Source organism: Trichosurus vulpecula, chromosome 2 (genome assembly GCF_011100635.1).
Source record: "Trichosurus vulpecula isolate mTriVul1 chromosome 2, mTriVul1.pri, whole genome shotgun sequence".
NCBI lineage: Eukaryota > Metazoa > Chordata > Mammalia > Diprotodontia > Phalangeridae > Trichosurus > Trichosurus vulpecula.
In genome coordinates this window covers 57720587-57744625 of record NC_050574.1, presented here as the reverse complement: position 1 = coordinate 57744625, position 24039 = coordinate 57720587, and the positions used below count along the sequence as shown (strand labels likewise).

Below are 24039 nucleotides of genomic sequence, written 5' to 3'. Positions count from 1 at the left end.
TATGAAGAGAAATATTCCAAGAAAACTTGAAGAACATGGAACATATTACTTATTAGACTTATGGATAAGTGAACAATTTATGAATAAACAAGAGGTAGAGAGAAGAGTGAGGTGTAAAATGGATAATTTATTTTTTTTACTCTCTTTTTTTAATTAACCTTTTTTAAAATTTTAAACTTAAATGTAAAAATTAGAAAAGAAAAAAAAAAACATTACCAGGTACACAGCAAAACATCAGAGGATTCAATGTAAAACAGCAAATTTCCAGTTCAAGAAAGCATAGCTGTTCTTCCCTGTAGGCTTTCTTTTGTTCTCTGCTTTATGCTTTTCCCCTCCCTCCCCCCCACCCTACCCCAAAGAAGGCTACAATTAATCATGGATATATGTATATATACATAGATATCTATAAACATACACATATATTGACTCATACATACACATACACACGTATGTGTGTGTATGTGTGTGTGTAACCATACTATGCTTATTTCCACTTGTCATCTTTCTTTGAAGGTGGATAGCATCTTCCTTCCTAAGTCCAGGTCTTTCCATGTTTTTCTAAATTAACCAGCATATCATTTTATATACCACAGCAAATATTCCAACCCAATCACATCCTATCTGAGAGATTGTCTACGAAAGCTTTTTTTCCCCCAATATTCTGCATTCCTACTATTCTTGGCTGCATAGGTTCTATTTATACAAGAAATTTTTAACTTAAACTAATCAAAATTATCCATTTTATACTTCAACAATCCTCTCACCTTACAAAATAATTTAAGGTCTGATACTACTGAATCTGCTTCCTTTACATCTTTTTTTCCCGATTTCTTGGAAGTTCCTGACCTTTTGTTCTTCCAAATGAACTTTGTTATTATTTTTTCTAACTCAGTAAGATTTTTTTTAGTAATTTAATTGGGATGGCATTAAATAAATAGATTGGTTAAGTAAAATTGTCATTTCTTATTATACTGGCTTTACATGCCCATGAACAATATACATTACTTCAATTATTTAGATGATTTGATTTGTATAAAAAGTGTTTATGTTTATGTTCATGTAGTTCCTGTGTCTGTTTTGGCAGGTATATGCACAGTTATTTTATACTATCTAGGTATTTTAAAAGGTATAAAACAAAATTGAATAATATTGCTGACACATGGTATAATTTCCCTATTTTTCACTTTTGATTAAATCTATTTTAACTTTAACTTTGTCTGAGATCATGATTACTATCCCTGCTTTTTTTACATATTAAATTCCACTCCTGCCTTTTATTTTATCTTTGTAACTCTCATTTTTATTCTGTTTCCTGAAAGCAACATATTGTTGAATTCAAATTTTTAATCTGCTATCCATTTCTGTTTTATGGGTAAATTCATCTCATTCACATTCTAGGCTATAATTACTTATTCTGTATTTTCCTCCTTCCTATTCTTCTCACTATCCTTCTCACCCAATTTACCCTATCCCTCCTCACTCCTCTACTTCTACATGCCACTTTGCCCTTCTATTCCTTAACCTACCCACCCCTCTAAGAATCTCCCCCCCATCCCACCCTATCCCCTTGCCCTCTTATTTCTTTCTGAATTTAGAAGACTTTGATACCCTTCTAGATATATATGTTGTTTCCTCTTCATCCCATTTCTAATGAGAGTAAGGTTCCAGCACTACCCACCCTCTCTGCTACTAGTTTCTTCCGTATTAATTTTTCCTTTCACGTCTTATTTGTATGAGATAATCACTGTTTCTTATCTCTCCCTACACAGTTTTATTTTTTTAGAATCACCCCATCATACTTAGCTCAGCCCAAGCCCTTCTTTCAAACTACCCAAATAATGACAGTTATAAAAGTACTGATAACATTTTCATGTATATGTGGTTTTTTTCTGTGTGTGCGTGTGTGTCTGTGTGTCTGTGCGTGTCTGTGTGTGTGTGTGTGTGTGTGTGTGTGTAACAATTGATCTTATTAAGTCCCTTATGATAGGTCTTTAATGTTTACCTTATATTTCTCCTGGATGTTATATGTCAAATTTTCCCTTAAGTTCTGCTGTTTTATCGCAAATATCTGAAAGTCTTTGAGTTCATTCAATGCCCACTTCTTTTTAAAATTCAGGATTATACTTGACTTTGCTGGGTAAGTTACTCTTGGTAGTAACCCCAGCTCTTTTGTTTTACAAAATATAGTACAATCCTCATTGTAATTACATGATATTTAAATTTTTTTTCTTGTTGCTTCCAATATTTATTTTCTCCTTAATCTGGGAGCTTTGAAATTTGGCTGTGATGTTCCTGTAAGCTTTCCTCTTAGGATCTCTTTCAGGTGGTGATCAGTGGATTTTTCTATTTCTATTTTGCCTTTTTATTCTAGAACTTCAGGATATTTTTTCTTGATAATTTCTTGTAACATTATATCAAGATTCCTTTTTTATTGTAATTTTCAGGTAGTCCTACTATTCTTATATTATTTCTCCTCAATCTGTTCTCCAAATCAGTTGTTTTTCTGATTTGATGTTTCACTTTCTCTTCTATATTTTCATTCTTTTGATTTTTGTTTTATTTCTTGGTGTCTTAGAACATCATTAGTTTTCCTTTGCCCAATTCTAGTTTTTAAGCAATTATTTTTCTTCCTTAAATTTTTGATTCTCTATTTCAAGTTGGTTGACTCTCTTTCCATAATTCTTGATTTTCTTGGATTGCTCTTATTTTTTTCTAACTTTTCCTTGATCTTGGTTATTTTATTTTTAAAGTCCTTTTTAAGGTCTTCCAAGAACTCTTTTTGTGCTTGGAACCTTTTTATGTTTCTCATTGAAAAGGGAGTGGCTTTTTAGTTCCATTATCTTCCTCTGAATATGATGTCTCCAGGCCCAACCTTGGGCTCTCCTCTCCATTTCTAAGCCATAGCTAGGGCCCCCAGCCACACTGTCCCTCAAATGATCTTGCTCCATGTCCCTCCCATGGCTGCAAGCTACATCTGTCCTCTTTGCTCCAGAACTAAAACTAGGAACTCTGGTCTCCTGTAAATGCCCACAGCCAACAGGATCCCCACCCCTCTGTTATCGTACTCACCAGGTGTGGGCTAGCTCCCTCTCCCTGAAGTCATAGCTGATGATGCATCTGGTCAGTACAGCTGTGCTTGGCACAGTGGAAGGTCCTTCAGTCTTCTCCTCCTTAGCCATCAGACCCCCACACTGTCTGTGAGACGAAAGTTTCTAAGGCAAATGCTGCCTCTCAACCTAACTGCCCCCAGGGCTTGTTGCTTGTTGATTCTGCAGAGTTGGGGGGGTGGTCTTTCCTGGGGCCTTCTCAAATTGTCTTAGGAGGACAACTGCTTTACCCTTCATTTATCTCTGCTGTTCTGAGGTGATTGGCTAAAATGATTGAAAGGGAAAGCAACAAATTTTGAAGAGGATGCGAAAAAATTGGGACAATGATTCATTGTTGGTGGAATTATGAACTAATCCAACCATTTCAGAGAGCAATCCAGAATTATGCTCAAAGAATATTAAACTGCTTATACCCTTTGACTCAGCAATAACACTACTTGGTCTGTTTCAAAGATGATTAGGAAAAAGGATGTGTTCTAAAATATTTATAGCAGCTCTCTTTGTGGTGGCAAAGAACTGGAAACTGCAAGGATGCCCATCAATTGGGGAATTGCTGAACAAGTTGTAGTATATGATTGTGATGAAATAGTATGGTGCTATAAGAGATGATGAGCTCATTGAATTTAGAAAAACATGGACAGACTTACATGAGATAATGAAGATCGAAATGAGCAGGACCGAGAGAACATTGTATACAATAACAGCAATATTGTTTTAAGAACAACTTTGAGCAACTAAGTCATTTTGACCATTATAAATATACAAATTAATTACACAGGACATATGAAGGAAGGCTCTATCTGCATCCAGAGAAAGAACTGATAAATAGATGTATAGAATGATTTTACATATATATATGTATGTATATATAGATATTATACACACACTTGCATCTAACAATAGTCATCTCGAGGGGAAGGGGGAAGAGCAAAAAACGAAATGTATATGATAATTTTATTATATATTTAAAAGGAATAGCAAGTTGTACATAATAGATTTGCAGTTTCATGCACAATCATCTTTTTTATTATACTATGATATGGAAATGCTTGTTTTATTTCATAAATAAAAATAATTTTTTTCAAAAAAGAAACTTAATAAAATGGCCCTCCTGTCTTTCCGTCTAATACCATGCATAACACCAAGAACACTATGATCCAGTGACATTAGCCTCCTTGCACAAGACTAGATTTCTAACTCCAAGCATTATGACTGGCTTTCTCTCAGGTATGGAAGTCTCTCCTTTATCTCTTGGCTTCTTTTAAGACTCAGCTAAAATCCCATCTTCTAAAAGAAGCCCTTCCCTTAGTTGATTATCTCCAATTCATCCTGTGTATAGATTGTCTGTATATAGCTATTTGCATGTTATCTCCTGCATTAGACTGTGAGTTTCTTGAGAATAGGGACTATATTTTGCCTTTCTTTGTATCTCCAGACTACAGCAGAGTGCCAAGTATATAGTCAGCATTCAATAAATGGGTATCTAGGATGGTGCAGTGGATAGAGTACCAGACCTAGGGTCAGGTCAAATCAAGCCTCAGACACTTACTAGTTGTGTGACCTTGAGCAAGTCATTTAACCATCTGCCTCAGTTTCCATTTTACAGGTGAACAAAGTGAACTAGAAAAAGAAATGTCAAACCCCTCCAGTATCTCTGCCAAGAAAACCCCAAATGTGGTCAGGAAGAGTCGGTTGTGACTGAACAATTCAATAAATGTTTATTGATTGACTGATACTTTGAGTTTGAAATGTCTTCAGGGTATCAAGTGTCAGAGGTCAGATGGACAGTGGTGTAAACTTGGAAATAGAGGAAGTGTTTGGGGCTAGATAAAAGGATCTGAGAATCATCTGCATAGAGATATTAGTTGAGTCCAAGATGAGATTAATAAGAGAGACAGAATAGGAGAGAAGAGGTCCAAGGACACATACACAGTTAGTGGTGCAGGTAATCTGGACAAATATCCAACAAAAGAGACCAAGAATATTGTTCAGACAATTAAGAACCAGAAGAGTGCAATGTTTAAAAGAAATTTTTAGGGGCAGCTAGGTGGTGCCATGAGTAGAGCATGGGCCCTGGAGTCAGGAAGACCTGAGTTCAAATCTGACCTTGACACACTTAGTAGCTGTGTGACCTTGGGCAAGTCACTTAACCCCAATTGTCCTGCCTACCCCCCTCCAAAAAAATTTTTTTTAAGTGTGTTTTATAGTTGGATTCATTGTAGTTCTTGGTTGTGCCTTGGCAAATACCCTCCCAAATATGTTATAGTTTCTGTAGTTATTTTGAATGAATTTTCTTTCTAACTCTTACTGCTGGATTTTGTTGACAATATGCAGGAGTGCTAATGATTTATATGGATTTATTTTGCATCCAAACTATGTTTTCAGATAGCATTCTCAACTTCCCAAAGTCTGTTGACTGGCTTTCCAAAACCAGCTTAACTCTACGACAAACCAGATTATATTCATTTGAATATTTAAAATATTTTAAAAAGATCATTCTGTCTTCCAGACAAAACTCTCAACTCTAGAATAGTCCTAATTCATGATTTGTCAGTCAGGGCATTCAAATTAAAGAGGAAAATTAACTTATAACACTAATAGAAAACCATCTCATAAATTTAAACACAAAAATTTGTTGCCAGACTAAAAGCATTCATCCAATTGAATGGATCTTCAGACCAGCTAGACAGGCACCATTTTATTGACCTACCAATTCTGGCTTCTATATTTGTTGCATTCAGAAAAAAAGGATAGAGAAGTTACCGACTTTACTGTCATTACTATAAGGTGTAGTACTGGCAGTTACCATTCAGAGCCCAGATATATCAAGGCCTGATTTATTGACCCCAATTAACTGATTGAATCCAATATAGATCCAAAGTTTTAGTTGTTCTATTTTTAAAGGATTGCTACATGATTCCAGCTACTTTTCCAAATCTATGAGAATGCCACCGTTAGGTTGAGTTTGGCAATTATTAGACATCTCAAAACTAACTCCCAGTGCCTTTAGGAGAAAATAAGCATTTCTTCCAGTACAATCCACAGTAGATGTATACTGCTGCACAGCAATCTGTCTATCTCACTGTTCCCTTTTACTTCAACGAGGTCCAAAAATTTCCTCCAATTTGTCATGTCACTTGCTGAAATTCTGTGCTTTTCTTTTTCTCCTATTGGGGAATCAGAAATTGAAGTCACCCATTTGGGCTCTAGAGGAGTTAGTACCAGCATATACAAAGCTGGAGAAGAGAAGACTGAAAGGAGATGTGAGAGCTATGTTCAGGTGTTTGAGGGGCTTTCATGGGAAAGAGGAATTAAACTTGTTCTGTCTGGTCCCACAGGGCAGAAACAGGAGCCTTGGGTAGAAGCTGCTGAGAGGGATATTTTAGGCTTAATGTCAAGGAAAGAACTTTCTAAGAGTTGGTTACCTCTATTAGCTGTGCCACCCTGGGCAACTTGCTCAAGCCTAATCGCCTCCCTTCCCCCACCCTCCAAAAAAAAAAGAAAGAAAAAAATGAGCTACCTCAGGACACAAAGAGATCCCTAACTCCTTCCAGGTCTTCAAGCAGAGGCTAGATGGAACATTTATCAGGTAGGCTGTAGTTTTTTGTTGTTCCATCATTTCAGTCATGTCTGACCCTTCGTGACCCCATTTGGAGTTTTCTTAGCAAAGCTACTGGAGTGGTTTGCCATTTCCTTCTCCAGCTCATTTTACAGATGAGGAAACTGAGGCAAATAGGGTTAAGTTATTTGCCCAGGGTCACACAGCTAGTAAGTGTTGAAGCCAGATTTGAATTCAGAAGAGTCTTCCTGACTTTGAGCCCCAGCGCTCTGTGCACTATGGTGCCACCTAGCTGCCCTGTAGCTTTAGGAACCAAATGAAATATTTGGGATTTAGGAGTTGGAAAAGGCAGTTTTTTGAAAAATTAAGAAGAGAGTGTTCATGGAAATGGCTTGAAGATAGAAAAAGAGTAAAAACCACTTTTGGGAGAACTGGTAACTTATTTTATAATGGAACACTACAAAGAGAATTGGATAAGGAATGAATCTGGAGAGCAATATTAAGACTTACGGCTTGAGAAAAGCTGAAGGGACTGTTTCACTGTCATGTCTGAAGAGAAGCTGGAGATGCCAGAGAGAAAGATCGAGGGACCTCCTCTCTTGATGGAACTCTTTGAACCTTTAGCTTGTAAACAGGATGAAGAGAATCCCTGAGGAGACATTTTGCCTTATATCTTGAGCGAACTGCATAGTGGACCTGTGTTTCCAGAAGTAAGAAGTGGTCTACAGTGATAGTGATGGTTATGTTGAGGGTTGAGGGAGACGAGGTTCAGGAACCCCAAGACAGGAGTTCCTGGATGAGGTCATTGAGAGGGAGTGCCCCTCAAGGACCCAAGTACTGGAGAGGGTCAGGGTCATCTGGAATGAATTCACCATCTCAATCATTCTTTAAGTCAAGTTGGCAAAGATATATTACACTTTATAGCAGGCAAGGGTTCTTAGGGAACCTACAACCTTACACAGCTGCAGGAAAGTTTTTATACGAGATTTGGGACTGAAACATATCAATTAGATGTTTTGGGGTGGGATTAAGGATTGGTTAAGGGGTGGTCAGTTCTTAAAGGAACATGCATTTTTTGTATCTACTGCGCAGGTATCTTACCCAGAGTTCACTGGGAAATAGCCCAAGTTGGGGCTACCTAGGGGTGTGGTTTTGACTGTGAAACATCACTAAGTCAACCAACGGTCATGCTGACTGGAAATATCCAGGTGGCTTCCACCAAATGTCTTGTTAGTGAATCTAAGGGAGTATACATTTGACTATGTCTAGGATACATATCAGGAAGGTCAGTAAGTAGTAAATATTGTTATGCCCCAGTGCACATCCAATTGGCACATACACAAGGAATCCAAACTAATAAATTCTATAGGTGCAGCTAGCTGAAATATCAGGAGGAGAGATAAATGTTTTGTTAAGGCATGCTGCCCTTGAACTGGAGAGAAACTGCTAGGGCCAGTGCTTTGAAGCTAGAGAGAGATGTGATTTTAGAACTGGATGTGGTTTTGGAATTGGGGTTCAGGCACAGGCACCCAAGCAGAGGCTAAGGAGAAATGTGATGTTAGAATTAGGGTCCAAGCACAAGCACCCCGTCAGTTATAGGTGATTCTATCCATGATCTTCCTCACACTTCAAATATTCTAAGTCGTTTTTTGTCTTTGCATTATCATTTATTATACTGCTAACAAAGTATATACCCTGTAAATTTAATATTAAGTTAACCTTAGGATATTAGAGATTGGTTTAGATACATACAGTCAATTAATAAATATTTATTAAGCATCTATTATATGCCAGTCACTGTGCTAAGCTCTGGGGACACAAAGAAAGGTAAAAGGCAGTCTGCCCTTAAGGAGCTCACAATCTAATGGAAGAGACAAAATACAAACAAATATGTACAAAGAAAGCTATATGCAGGGTAAATAGAAAATAATCAACAAAAGAAAGGCAAGAGATTTAATAGGGTAGCTTTTTTTTTCAACCACATAGAATAAGGCTGTAAGAGCAGTGGTGATCTACTGTATCAAGGGAGGGGCACCCTTACCAATGAATATCCAATTCTTGAAATACTAGCATCAAGAAGGTGCAAGACTGTATATGCCTTTATCCAGGCCAACCATCACTCAAGAAGAAAAGACTAATCATGAGAAAAAAATATAGTCTGCAACAGAAACAGCTTAACCCTGAACTATTTAAGAAAGCAGTCAATGATGAAAAATGTGAACTTGAAAACAAAAATGACGTCAACACCAATTATAATAACTGGAGGCAGTTAGATGGTGCAGTGTGCAGGGCACCAGACTTAGAGAAGAACTGAGGTCGAATCCTGTCTCAGACCCTCACTGGCTTCTTGACCTTGGTCACATCACTTAGTCTCAGTCTACCTCAGTTTTCTCATCTATAAAATGGGCATGATAACAGCACCTACATCCCAGGGTTGTTGCAAGGACCAAATGAAACAATCTTTGTAAAGCATTTTACAAACCTGAAAGTCCTATATAATTGCTACCTATTATTATTGCTTAACCACTGTGATGCTGTTGCCACTACAAGATCAAAAGAACCCAGAAAGTGTCTTAGTTAGCCCTGGGGATACACGAAAGCTGAAAGACAGAACCTTCTCTTAAGGAGCTCACAATCTAATGTAGGGGACAACATCCAAACAACTACAAACCATTAAGATCTTTACAGGGTAAACTAGAGACAGTCAACAGAGGGAAGGCATTAGTATTAAGAGGGGATTGGAAAAGACTTCTTGTAAAACAAAAGATTTTACCTGGACCTTGAAGGAAGGCATTGAAGCCAGGAGATGGTGACAAAGAGATAGCATGCCACTGGCATAGGGAATAGCCAGTACAAATGCCTGGAGTGGGAAATGGAGTGGTGTCATGTGTGTGTAACAGCAAGGAGGGCAGTATCATTATATCCCCGGAGAAAGAGAGGAGGAAGTATCAGAAGACTGGAAATGTAAGAAGAAATCAAGTTATGAAGGGCCTCAAAGCCCAGAAAGAAAATTTTATATTTGATCCGGGAAGTAACAGGGATCTTATGCCTGGACTCTTGCAATACGTCTGTTGCTAGGTCTCCCAGCCTCAAACTTCTCCCCATTATTACAATCCACCCTCCACTCCACTGTGATAGTGAGCTTTCTAAATCAATATCTGACCATGTCACTTTCCTCTACTCGATGCCCCCAGGTCAGATACAGTATCCTCTGCTTGGTTTTTAAAGCCTTTCACCGACGGTCACCCTTCTTTACCTTTCTAGTCTTCGATTTGCCTCCCCTCCCCTCCCCTCCAAGTACTCTAGGATCCAGCAACACTAGCTTTTGTCTGTCTCCAGACTGCATGATTTTTCACTGGCTGTCATGCAAGCCTGGAATGCTCTCCATCCTCACCTATTCCTCCTGCCTTCCCTGGCTTCTTTCAAGACTCCCCTCAAATTCCACTTTTTCCTAGAGGTCTTTCCCTTCCCCAACCTTTGCACTCCCCTCCAATGCTAGTGACCTCCCTTTATTGATCATCTCCAATTCATCCTGTCTATATCTTCTTTGTACATAGTTGTTTGTACGTCATCTCCCCATTTAACTGTGAGTTCCTTGATAACATGGATTGTTTTTGTTTTTCTCCAGCCCTTAGCAGAGGCAAGCACTTAATAAATGCTTATGGACATGACTTGACCTTTGTACAATTTCCTCTATTTCTTTTTAGTAATTTAAATTTTTTCAATTAAAAATCCCTTTTCTCTCTCAATCTCCTGGTTACTTGCCTGATGCCAAAAGCAAATTCATGTCTTCCCTGTCCTTAAGGAAAAAAAAACCCTTCACTGGATCTTGCCATCCCTGCTCGCTGTAACCCTATACCTTCTTCACTTTCACAGCTACACTTCTAAGGAGGAGGGAGAGAAGGAGGAGGGAGAGAAGGAAAAGTAAGAGGAAGTGGGGGAGGAGGAAGAGGAGGAGGGGGAGAAGGGGGAGGAGAGGGAGGAGGAAGAGGAGGAAAAGGAGGAAGAGGGGGAGGAGAAGGGGAGGAGGAGGAGGAGAATTCACTAGTTCTTTAAGGTTTGGAAGTAGTTTATAAATACTATTTTATGTAATCCTAACAACAACCTTGGGAGGTAGGTCCTATTATTTATTATCTCTCTTTTACAGAAGAAGAAACAGAGGCCCAGAGAGGTTAAATCATTTCCCCAAGGTCACAGGATCATGATATGGATAATGCCTAGGATAACGACCATAGCTCCCATTTATTTCATAGTTTAGGGCTTGCAAAGTGCTTTCCTGACTTCAATCCTCCAAGGATAGATGCTACTGAAACTGAAAGTCATTCAGCTAGTAAGAGTCTGAAACAAGATTCAAACTCAAGTTTCTGTGAATGGACAAAACCCCTGCAGCCTCACCATTAACACTGGCTCCATTATCCTTCTTATCCCTAGAGGCTCGCTCCAGTCAGCCCCTTCTCGGACCACTGAGGGCCTGCTAGCGGTCGCTTAGGCGGCACGGGGGTGAACCTGCCCATTTTCCCTGGACAGGGGCGGGGCTGCACCGGTGGATGAGAGGCTTGGCCTCACCTGCTAGAGTAGGACTGTGAACTGTGCGATGGCGGGAACTGTCCAGCTGCTGCTGTCCCTGCTCCTGCCGGCGTCCTCGGCCTTGGCGCGCTACACCCCGGACCGGGAGAGCCTGGACGCGCGGCCACTGCCCTCGTGGTACGACGAGGCCAAGTTTGGAGTGTTCCTGCACTGGGGCATGTACTCCGTGTGCTCCTGGGACGGCGGTGAGCGGTTCTGGTGGTGCTGGCAGGCGGAATATGATCCCGAGTACGCAGAGTTTGTACGCGAGCAGTTTGGGCCAGGCTTGTCCTACGCAGACCTCGCCTTGCTGTTCGGAGCCAAGTTCTACGACCCCAAGGACCTCTTGGAGGCGTCCGGTGCCGGGTGAGACCGCGCCGGGACCAAGCTGACCTGAGACCTAGAGACGTGTAGGGAGTTATACACAAGGGCCACCAAATTCGAACCCAGATCTTGCCCGGGCTACTCCACCAAGTCATTACTGCTTACCACCTAGGGATGGGCCGAGTGGGGCTGACAAGGGAACTCGGAAGCAAAGTTCAAATCTAGCCTACTCCCCTCCACCCCTGACATCTTACGTAGGCACTTTTACAAGGTCTAAGATTTATATACTACTTTATAAATATCTCAATTTTATCCTATTCTTGTCCCCCTGGCTACCGGGGGATACATGTTTACTATGAGTTAGAACGCAAATGTCCTGGAAGTAGGAATTCTAAGGATGTAGGGCCCCACCGGGATCTGGTGGGTGGACTGGGAACTTCCCTTCCAGAGAAGTAAGCGTTTGATATTTGTCAGCTCTTGATTCCCCTTTGCTGGCATTCAATCACTTGCAAATCTCCTCCTCTTGCCCCCTTTGTTTTCCCAAATAATTAAATAATTAAAAATAATCTCATTGTCATTGAACATCCATTGACCTAAGGGCTTCTTGGGTTTACCTTTCAGGGATGTGTTTGGAGGCATGGTTAGATAATAGTTCTGAAAAAGATCTGGGGATTTAGTGAGCTACAAGCCCATCAGTAGTATGACACGGCAGCTAAAACTGCTAATGCAGTTTTGGAATGGGCTACCTTCCACAGGGTGGCTGACCCCTCCTCAGAGGTTTTCCAGCGAAGACAAGACGACCACTCGTTGGATGCATAATAATGGGAATTCCTTTCACAGATGAGTTGGACTAGACTATGCTTCTGAGGATTCTGGCTGGGTTATTGTCTACCACATGCCCCTCCATGCATATAATCCTTCTGAGGTTTTGCCCTAATATACTTGCCCAGTTCAGGACACTTCACTCTTCCCCCTTTTCTCTAGAGTTAAAGATTAGGTTTTGAGTTCAGGGTGGAGCAGGGAAATTCAAGCACTGCAGCTTCCTTCTTCTGAGTCTGAGTAACTGCTCGTGATAGCATGAGTGACTCATAACTTAGGTCTGGTCTAATATAGCAGTGGTCTTCAAACTTCTAGTTTCAGAATTCCTTTACACTCTTAAAAATTGAAGAACCCCACAAGAATTTTTTGTTTAGGTGGAATACACACACACACACACACACACACACACACACAGAGTTACTGTATATTACAAATTAAAATGCCTTAATATTATTATGAAAATGAAATGACGATGATAAAAATTTGACCTTATAGATTTTTCCTTATATGGAAAATGAGTGAACGATGGAATCCAAACACTGAGCTATTTAAACTAATGGAGAGCAAAGACCATGTGGAGAAAAGATTCTCTGTAGGGTGGAGACCCCATCTTATCTGTCTTACTAGAAGTCAATGGAAGTATTTTCTTAAAGACTAGAGAGCACTAGAGTGAGAAAGTTAGCTGGGAAGAAATGAAAAACTAGGATGGGAGTGGAGGTTACAGTCCTTAGGAAGGAAGGCTAGATAGTGGCACAGGCTGGGAAAAAATGCATGACTTGGTACACTCCCTGTCAAATCTTACCATACACTCCAGAGTGCAGGGTTACTTAGATTTATAGGATACATATTGCTGTTATCTGTATTCTGTAATGGGATCCCTCCAATGATGCCAATCTCAGCACATCCTCTACAGTTGACCTTGGCCAAAGAGTAGCCACCCAACATGCCAGGGACTTTCTACTTCACCTTTAAGGGGACAGCAGTAAAGCACATGGTCTATCCATTATTTCTCTCTGGGACACAACATATGATTACTCCATGTTGTTTTTAACTTTATTTTTTTGTTTTTTTTCTGTGGTGATATCCTTTAAACCACATCTTCTTTGTAATTCAAGGAAACCCTTGAAGCAAATCCTATAATAAATAACTGTTGCTAATGAATTTAATTCCTCCTGTAAAACCCATTAAAGTCAATATCTTTGCAACGCAAAGAAACTGAAATCTGTCTTGGATTCTAATTCCTATTTGTTGGTCCTACACTCTATAATATAATATCCTGATATTTGTATTTTTAAAAACTTTTTAAAAAAATTCTGTATGAGATAATTCTGTTTAGTGCCTCATCTTTTTAGGAATATTTCATTATGGACTGTACCACTCACTCCTGGAGTGATTTCATCCCTTCTATCTGATTGACAAGGAAAGCAACTACACAACCCAGGATTTTTTTCAGGCCAATGTCCTGCTAGAAATGGTTGATCTTGTGAACAGGTAAGAACCTTTTTAACCTTCAGCTTTCATCTTTTATTGCATTTGTTTTACTATTTCCATCTCACAGGCCTTTATAACCTTAAAAGGCTAGAGCAATAGGAGATGCAAGCAATTGTATTTGTTGCTTGAAAAATACCATCTTAGAGGACAGTCATTCCACTGGACTCTGAGTGAAGACTTATTAAGGCTTAAAGTCAAGGTCTTCATATACCTCCAAGGAACAAAAAGTTTCTATGGAGTGAAGGGATAGAATAAGTCAGCTAATACTGCCCTGGGAATGGGTTCAGGGAATAGCATTCTGTGGTTTCAAAGCCCCCCTCTTTTTTTCTTGACAAGTATGTCACTCCCTTGGGGTAGGGATCTCCTAGTGAAGAGTTTACTTTTCCAAGGCAGACAGCATCTTCTTAGAGAGTGTCTGAGGGCACTCAAATGAAGCAGCTTACCAAGTCCACATAGCCAGTGTGGTCCAGGAGCAGGACTTGAACTCAAGTCCTCCAGACTCCAAGGTAGCTCTCTGACCACTGCTCCATGCTGCCCCTCTACAAAGTACTTACATCCATGCTTTTAACCCTGTGAGGGAAAGAGAGTAGTATAGTTCCAGTGTTACAGATGAGGGTAGTCCTAAGTGCCTAGACTGGGCCTGGATCCTGGGTCTCCTGACTGCTGGTCCACTGCTAGGTCACCTAAACCCCACTGATGCTCTAGATGTCATCCTCCAGCATGTTATCCTTCCATGTGTCTTTCAGGTACAAACCTGACCTGATCTGGTCTGATGGAGAATGGGAAGCCCCTGACACTTACTGGAATTCCACTGAGTTCCTTGCCTGGCTGCACAGTGACAGTCCTGTAAAGGTAGGTGACATGTGAAGGACTAGTTGTGACTGTAGAAGGTTGAGTGAGCCAGGGCCTGGAACCAACTGTAGTCTTCCTTCCCCTCCATGATTTGTCAGGAGAGAGAATTCTGGAAGGGGGGATGGGGAAGCTTTCTGAGAACGCAGGATACAGTATGTGCTGTGGGGACATTTGGTGGGACTGGGGGAAGAGTAAGGAATTCAAGCTCCTGTCCATTCACATTGTTGTTGGCAGATGTTGAAAAGAATTGATCCCTGGCGTGGAGTCTTGGGTGACATCCAGAACAGCCCTTTGGGCCTGGGGCAGGATCACTGAATGTGCCGAGGATTAGTCATGTAAATTTATTTCTTTTCAACCAGTGATGTGGTTTGGTCATCTTCCTGAGTCATCAAAGTCTAGTGGCAGGACAAAAGTCTAGAGGACTGAAATTGCTTGGCTTCTCAATGAGGGGAGGAGAGGAGGGAGGGAGGGAAAGAATTTGGACCTCAAAATTTGAAACAAAGAATGCTAAAATTGTATCTGTAATAGGAAAAAAATGAAATATTTTTTTAAAAAGTCAAGAGGACCAGCCATGGCCCAGGATGCAGTGGATAACCTTGCTATTTTCGATGCTTGACCAAGCTCTAAGTGCTCCATAGCACCTGCTTAGCTGCCTTCATGGCCCTTGGAACAAATTATTCTCACATGTTTGGGGGAGACAACCCACCTAACTCATAGACAGACAGGTTTGAGGTCTGTAGGTTACCCTCAATTGGTTTAGCCCATCTGCTGAGACAGTTTTTTACCTGGGTTGTGGCCACTGGGTATACTACCGCTTCTTGGTGAACACCAAAGATGGATGAACAACCCTGAAGAGGGCTTGGTAAGTCCTCACACCAGAAGTGTTGCTCCTTCCTGGAACACCCCATATGCCCTCAGGGGGATGGATGATGTCTAGGTAAGACAGGGACCTTGCCTGCACAGAGCTCACTAAGGAGAAGGAGGAGTATAATTGTTATTATTATAATTATATCTCCCCTTAGGGTTAGCACTTTTACATACATGATCTCTCGATCCTCACAACCACCCTGAGAGGTAGGTGCTGTTATGATCTCCATTTGACAGATGAGGGAGCTAAGACCCACAGGGGTTAAGTGACTTGCCCAGGGTCACAGAGCTGGTAATTATCTGAGTTGGAATTCGAACTGGACTCCACAGACCAGGGCTCTACCTACTACCCAAATAGAGAAATCTGTGATAAACAAAAGTATAAGAGAGTTAAAAATCAAAGCTTTACGTGAGGTCTGAGGGGGGAGAGCTGTTATGGGGCTGACTCTCCCCTGAGGACCTTGTACTGAGGGATGACTAAATAAGTGAGAACTTTTCTATTTGTCTTTGAGGATGGATCCCAACAAAAAAGTAGTTTCTGTGTTCTCTGGGTCACTTAAAAAAAGGTGTGTTTCATTCACCTCCAGATAGAGGATGAACTCTGGGTCCAAACTGAGACCTCTATCTTTCTGGACATGACCAGTGTGGGAATAATTTTTTTTGCTTGACTATATATTTGTTACAATAGTTTTGTTTTTCTTTTTTTCCCACTGGAGTAGATGGAGAAGGGAAAGAGAAAAAGTGGGTTTTTTTGTTAATAAAAAGATTTTTATTTTTTTTTCTTAAATGGTGGTTTTTAAAATTAGAAGATTCCTTTTATTCTTATCTGAAACAGCAATAAATGTGATTGAAATGGTTAGGAGTAATACCAATACTAGGTAGCATTTATAGTGCCTACTATGTGCCAGGCTAAGTACTTAGTAAATAGCATCTCATTTGATCCTCACAACAACCATGGGAGGTGGGTGCTACTATTATCATCCCCATTTTTACAGATGAGGAAACTGAGGCAAACTGAAGTTAAGTCATTTGCCCAAGGTCACACAGCTAATAAGCAACTGAGGCTGACTTTGAACTCCAATATTCCTGATTCCAAGCATAGCGTGCTGCACCACCTAGCTGCCTGTGCTGCTTTCCTTGCAAGTGTTACTGAATAGGGCTCAGTTATTTCTTAACCCTTCCTCTGGTGAAATGCGTCAACCATTCCTACCTACTCTTTCTTCAGTGTTCTACATCATCTCGTTTACACTCTTTCACCAAGCATTCAGTTCATACGATGAAGCCTCTGCTGTTTACACACTCATTCAGTTTAATTCTTTCACCAATCACTGAAGGAACTCCTACTGTGCACTCTCACTTATTCAGTCATTCAGTTTAGCTATGCAAGTATTCATGGAGAACGATTGGTCCCAAGCCCAGGGGCAGGTACAGGGGATACAAACACGAAACCACACAGTCCCTGTCCTCCAGAGGCTTACATTCTCCTGGGGCATTCAGCGGGTTTACAAATAAGTGTAATCTAATGTAATTTGAGGAGCGAGAGAACTCAGCTACCTGAAGGAGCAGCGGAAAAGGCTTCTCTAAGAAGCTGGCACCTGAGGTCAGCCTTGAAGGGAAAAAATCATTCCCAAAGGCTGAATTGCAGAGGGAGGGCATCCCAGCAACAGGGAATGACTCATAAGAATATGCGGCGTCATGTAACTCTTGGCATACAGCCAGCGGTTCAGGGTAACAATCTCTGAGTTAAAAGGACCTCAGAGGCAGTACCTAAACAAGAATTACTTCTACTACATATCCAGCCTGTGCAGAAAGACCTCCTGGGAGAGATCTTATGTGTATACCTGCTGGATCCCTGTATTAGCAAGGCAATAATCACAATATAGATAATTGTCAAAATGCCTATGTGGTTCTGTATTGCAAAATATGAGAGACTCTCCATATAGAAGTAGAACGAGTAAAACATTTATTCAGACACCAGAGGACCAGATCCCATAACCAACAAGTCCAACCCATCGCAGCAGCAAAGAATTCAATACACAACATCACAACAGAGAACCACTCCATCTCAAAGCCATTTGGCCCCTGCTGGGGCCTTGCCACCTACAATCACTCACAGCACAGCACAGCACACGTTTGCTCTCTCCCTCTGCTCTAACTGCTCTCCCTCTGAGCATTTCCTGTGACACACTTTCCTTTTGATCTCAGCAAGCTCCTTCCACCACATGTAACTTAGGCTTCCTGTGATGTAAGCAGGTCACGTGGCCTATTAATGGGTGGGAAAGATCTTCAAATCTAAATTGTTATTACAATCCCCCAGAAGGATGTAAACCCCTTGAAGACAGGGATTATTTGGTTTTGTGTTTGTAGCCCGGCACCTGCCCCAGGGCGTGGAACAGAGCATGTGCTACATAAATACTTGGAAGAACTAAACTGAATGACTGAATGTATGAGTACACAGTAGGGGCTCCAAGGAGGGGAAGGAGACAAACCACGAAACTTTTTCGTAGCTCTGGTAGGAAGTTTTTCCTGACATCAACTCTCCAATGGCCTCTTTGCAATTTCTACCCATTGTTCCCAGAGAACAAATTTAACCAGAATATAGACGTGTAGAGAGGGGAATGGTGTTAAATAAGACTGGGAGGGGAGGTGGGAACCAGAGTGTGAAGGGTCTTGAAGGGGTAAGGAGTTTTTTTTCATCTTGCAGCCTCTGGGGGCACAGATTGACAAGACACACGAATGAGATTGGCAGAGGGGCCAATCAGAAGGCTACCATAATAATCCGGGTGAGAGATGATAAGGACCTGAAACAGATTGGTGATCTTATGACCAAAGAAATGGAGACAGATGGGAGAGACCTGGAGGTACATTCCACAGGACTTGCCAGCTTATTGAATATAGGAGGTGAGGGAGAGGGAAGAGGAAAGTCAGAGGCTGCAAACCTGGATGACTGGAAGAATAAAAGGCAATGCCCTCAGCAGAAATAAGAAAGTTTAGAGGAGGGGAGCATTCATCACCAAAGCTACTTTCAGCTCTGATAGTCTGAATTCTGTTGAGCTGACCTTAAATGAAAGCCACCGGTAATACTAATGTGTGTTGAAACAATGAGAAGAACCAGAGTTGGAGTCGGAGCCCTGGGTTTGAACTGCTAACCTTGGGTAAATCCCTTCCTTACTCTGTGCCTCAGTTTCCCCTTCTGTAAAATGAAGAGCTTGGACTTCTTCCAGCACCTACATTTCCTGATTCTATTATGTGTAAATGTCAAGCTGGTTGCTGTGAGAGGTTTCAGAGGTATGTGTGTGTGTCCTGTTCCCTGCCCTCAAATTACTTTGTGTGGCTAAAGAGATAATTTTGAAATGAAATCATAATAAATTAAATCAAATAAGTAAATCATAATAAAAGATAGTAATTTTTTAAAATCACAGGATCATAGAATTTTAGAGCAGGAAAGGACTTAAGAGGTCCAACCTCCTCATTTTCTAGAGGAAGAGCTGAAGGTCAGAGTAGTGAAATAACTGGCCCCATGTCACACTTGGTGCTGGCAGAGCGAAGTTTCCAGCTCTCAGATATTCCCCACTGCTCTTGACCCGGCAATCAGTTCCCTCCAGGATCCTGCCCATTGGCTTTCCCAACCTGATCCCCCATTGCTACAGTTCTATTCAACAACAATGGTGACTGACCTGCTACTACGTGCCACAGCCTGGACCCTGGACCCTGGACATAAAAATGAAGAACTTCCTTGTCCTGGCCTAAAGTGTAATGGGGAAATGGAACATGCATACAAAGAACTGTAACACACACTAGCTTCCCAATCCACCCCCCTGCCTCAAAGCACTTCCCTCTCCAGCCCATCCTCCACACAGCTGACAAAGCACAAGTCTAGCCACGTCAGTCCCCTACTCCATAAACTCCAAGGCTCCCTCTTGCCTCTAGGATCGAATTTTATCCCTCTGTTTAGCTTTTGAAGCCCTTCCCACCCCGACCCCAACATATCTATCCAACCTTACACATTATTACTGTTCCCACACCGGGTGGTCCAGCATCTGCCTACCCTTGCACTGGCTGTCCCCCTTGCTAGAATGCCCTCCCGCCTCACCTTCACTCAGAGTTCCTGGTTTCCTTTAAAATTCAGCTCAAGCGCCACATGAAGCTTTTTCTGAGCCTTTCCCCCGGTCCCCTGTGTTTATTATATATATGTGTGTGTGTGTGTGTGTGTGTGTGTGTGTGTGTGTGTGTGTATGTATATGTATATATACATATATATGTATATAGTTTGTCTATTGTCTGCTCATTAGAACATAAGCTTCTTGAGGACAGGGAATGCTTCACTTTTGCCTTTGTATCCCCAGTGACCAGCAAAGCTCCAGGCACATAGTAGGTACATTAGCGATGCTTGTTATTAGCCTGATTGGTTGGAATATGGTAAATACAAAGAGGAGAGCCAATCTAAGCTCTCGGAGGAATTGGAAGATGGCCATTGTCTCACTCTGATGTGACAGGAGAGAAATCCCTGTGACCTTGGAAGGGGTCTAGAAATGTTTTATGAAAACAGTGGCATTTTGACCTAGACCCTGAAGAATGGTTAAGATTTGGATAAGTGAGAGAACAAAGGTGGATGGAATTGAGAATAGGAGGGAAGGAAGATTAGGTGGTGCTTTTTTTTTTTTAATTTTAATACTCCTAGTCATTGTCCGGTGATTAAATGTTCACTTAAGAATGATACAAAATGTCAGAGACATGCACATACGGCTTGTCATTTTTTTTTTCAACAGCTTTCCCATGTTCCCAGCAAAGGGAGAGTTCCCACTGTCATATGCAAGCAAAGCACATATTGGCCCCTAAAATAATCCAAACAAAACATAAACCCTCAAAGTTTTAAAATATGGCTGTCATTTAGATATTTCTTAATACACTGAAGCAAAAATTCAAAAACAATTTTAACATAAACTGTCTTTAAAAATATTTCGAGTAGACAAAGAAGAGCATGCAGGAAGGGTAGAAAGAGCAATGCTTAGTGTAACATAAATTCAAGCAATTCACTTTCAAGTCATGGCATCACCTGTCTGATATCATGGTCCTCTTCCAGAGCAAAGTACAAACAACAACAATGAGCTTATGACCCTGGAGAATTCACAGCTTCTCTTGGCCTTAGTTTTCCCTTCCGTAAAATGGGCCCATGATCCTGTGCCTCCCAGTTTGGTCATAGAAAAGGCACCACTTTGCATCCCCCATTTGTCACCACCCTCACTACCGTTCTGTAGGAGCTGTGCCTTCTCTTCCATTGCCTGGGGCTCAGCACTCAGGCCTACATCCTGCCCTGTGCCTCAGGTTCCTCATCTAAATAGAGGGGGGGGGCGGTACTAGATGGCCTCTGAGGTCCCTTTCAGTTCTAGCCCTCTGATTCCAGGTCCTGGATGCTCCTGGTTCCTTCTGACCCTGGGATGTTTCACTCCTGCCTCCCCAGATCATGCTGAAGTCCTGAGAGGCATCAAGAAGTTTCCTGGCATCTGCTACCCAGTCTTGACCCCCAATCTCACAGGCTTCCAGGCAGCAGTAAAAGGAACATGTTCCATCAGGCAGAGCTTGAGCTTCAGGCCTTGGCTCAAAGTGACCCCTGCTGGTCTTTGAGGCTCAGTCCTCTCTCACCTCTGGGAGGGTTTTCCCTAATGGAAACAGCACTGGGCTTGGCAGTCAGAGGACCTGGGTTCAATTCCTGATTCTGCCTCTGTGACCATGAACAAGACACTTTTAATAAAACTAAATACATCCTCTAGAATGGACTCAGCCATTCAGGCCAGGAATGTTTTAGAAACCAGTGTAGAGAAAGATAATGATGAGGATCAGAGATGAGAAGCTGTGGAAGGAGTGGCAGAGACCATCTAGTCTATACCTTCATTTCTACAGATGGGGAAACTGAAGCCCAGAGAGGTCAAGTGACTTGTCTAAGGTCGTACAGCTCAATGCGTTAATAGTATCAATCACATGTCAATAAATCAATCAAGTGGTTTACTGGATCACAAATTTGGAACTGGAAGGGTCCTCAGAGGGCATTTCATCCAAACCCCTCATTTTCCAGCTAAGAAAATCGAGACAAAGGCCTTGTCCAAGATCAACAGTTTGAGGCAAGATTTGATCCCAGGTCCTGACTTCAAGTCCAGTCCTCTATCCACTCCACCAAGCTGCTTTTCATTAATTAAGCTTCTACTATGTGTCCCTACACTGTGCCAAACACTAGAGACCCAAAGGTAAGAGTGAAATTAGATTGTGAAAAGCTTTTTTAAAAAATTTCCTTTCTCTACTTATTTAATTTTTAGCCCTTATTTTTTTTAATTTTTACTTCCAAATTTCCTCCTTCACTCTTGCTCCCCCTCCCCTAACCCACTGAGAAGGCAACAATATGATTTCATTTGTACCTGTGAAATCAAGTAAAACATTTCCATAGCCACGTTGTTTTTTAAAAAAGAAATAAATAAAAAGTAAGAAATATAAAGGAAGTGGAAAATGAATGCTTTAATCTATACTCAGAGTTCATCAGTTCTCTCTCTGGAGGTGAAGTGTTTTTCACCATGGGTCCTTCGATCATTATCTTAATTAGACTAGCCAAGTCTTTCACAGTTAATCATTACAATATTGCTGTTACTGTGTACAGTGTTCTTCTGGTTCTGCTCATTTCACTCTGTATCAGTTCATATAAATCTTCCCAGGTTTTTCTGAAGTCTGCTTGCTCATCATTTCCTATAGCACAATAGTATTCCATCATAATCATATGCCACAACCTGTTCAGCCATTCCCCAATTGGTAGGCATCCCCTCAGTTTCCAAATCTTTGCCATCATAAAAAGAGCTACTATAAAAATATTTCTACATATAGGTTCTTTTCTCTTTCCTTTTATCTCTTTGGGAAACAGACGTGAAAGTAGTATTGCTGGATCAAAGTGAAAGCCCAGTTTTATAGCCCTTTGGCATAGTTCTAAATTATTCTCCAGAATGACTGAGTTCACAACTCCACCAACCATGCATGAGTGTCCCAATTTTCCCACATCCCCTCCAGCATTTGACATTTGTAAAGGGTTTCACATGTCAGAAAGAGAAGTTTATATTCAACCCTGGAAGTAATAGGGAGCCATTGGAGGTTCTTGAGTAGGAGGAAATTGGATATGGTGACATGGTCATCCTTGTGCTTTAGGAAAATCACTTTGGTGGATGTATGAAGGATGGAGCAGAGTGAAGAAGAGAGAGACCACATAGGAGGTTTTTGCAATAGTCTTGCCAAAAGGTGATGATGGCCTGCACTCGGGTATTAACTGGGTAAATAGAGAGCAGAAGAAATATTAAAAAACTAAGGAGGTAGAAAGGACAAAATTTAACTTTTAATACATGGGTTGGGTGAGAGTTGGAGTTGAGGATGACGCCAAGGTGGTGAGCCTGGGTGCCTGGGAGGATGGTAGTGCCCACAAGATATTATTCCAAAATAATTATTCCAATGTACTTCAATACAATGGTTTCAAAAAATCACAATCCAATGAACTTATAACATGAACAGAAAACCATCTCATGGACTTAGAACATGAACACTAAACTTACTGCCAGACTAATAACATTAATCCAATGGAATAAATGTCCAAATCAGACACCATTCCACTTATGTACCAATTCTGGCTTCTACATTTGTTGCATTCAGAAACAGTAGAGAGAAGTTATCAGTTTTACCCTTATTATTACAAGGTGTGGCAGCACCACCCGTTACCAGTCAGAGCACAGATACCTCATGTCATGAATAATTGTCCCAATTAATTGATCAAATCCAAAGATTTAACTGTTCAAATCTTTAAGGGTTGCTACATGATTCCAGCTACTTTTCCAGATCCACAAGAATGCCACCATCTGTGCAGTTAAATCTGGGAATCATTAGGTATTTCCAAATGAAGCCCCAGTGCTTTTAAGGGGAAATAAGCATTTCTCCCAGTGCAGTCCATAGTAGGTATATACTGCAACATAGCAATCTCTCTATCTTGCTGCACCACTTTTATTTCAATGAGGTCCAAAAAGGTTCTCAAACTTGCCTTGCTACTTTTCTGGACTTTTCTTTTTCTCTTATTGGGGATTCAGAAATTTGAAGTCACCCATTTGGGCTCTAGAGGAGTTAGTACTACTGTATACAAAGTTGGAGAAGAGAAGACTGGAGGAAGGTATGAGAGCTATGTTCAGGTGTTTGAAGGCCTTTTATGGGAAAGAGGAATTAAACTTGTTGTATCTGGCTCCAGATGTCAGAAACAGGAACCATGGGTAGAAGCTGCTAAGAGGAAAAATTTGGGCTTAATGTCAAGAAAAGAACTCCCTAACAAACAGTGCTGCTTAAAAGTGATGTACCTCAGGTGTCAGTGGGATGCCCTCCCACTTCCTGGTCTTCAAGCAGAGTTTAGATGGACCATTCATCAGGTGGGCAATAATTACCATT

General features: G+C 41.1%; 1 pseudogene; it reads left to right on the top strand.

The window, feature by feature from the left end:
* The first annotated feature begins 11260 nt into the window (after nucleotides 1-11260).
* LOC118836447 overlaps nucleotides 11261-24039 on the top strand; it is a 36909-nt pseudogene continuing 24130 nt past the window's right edge.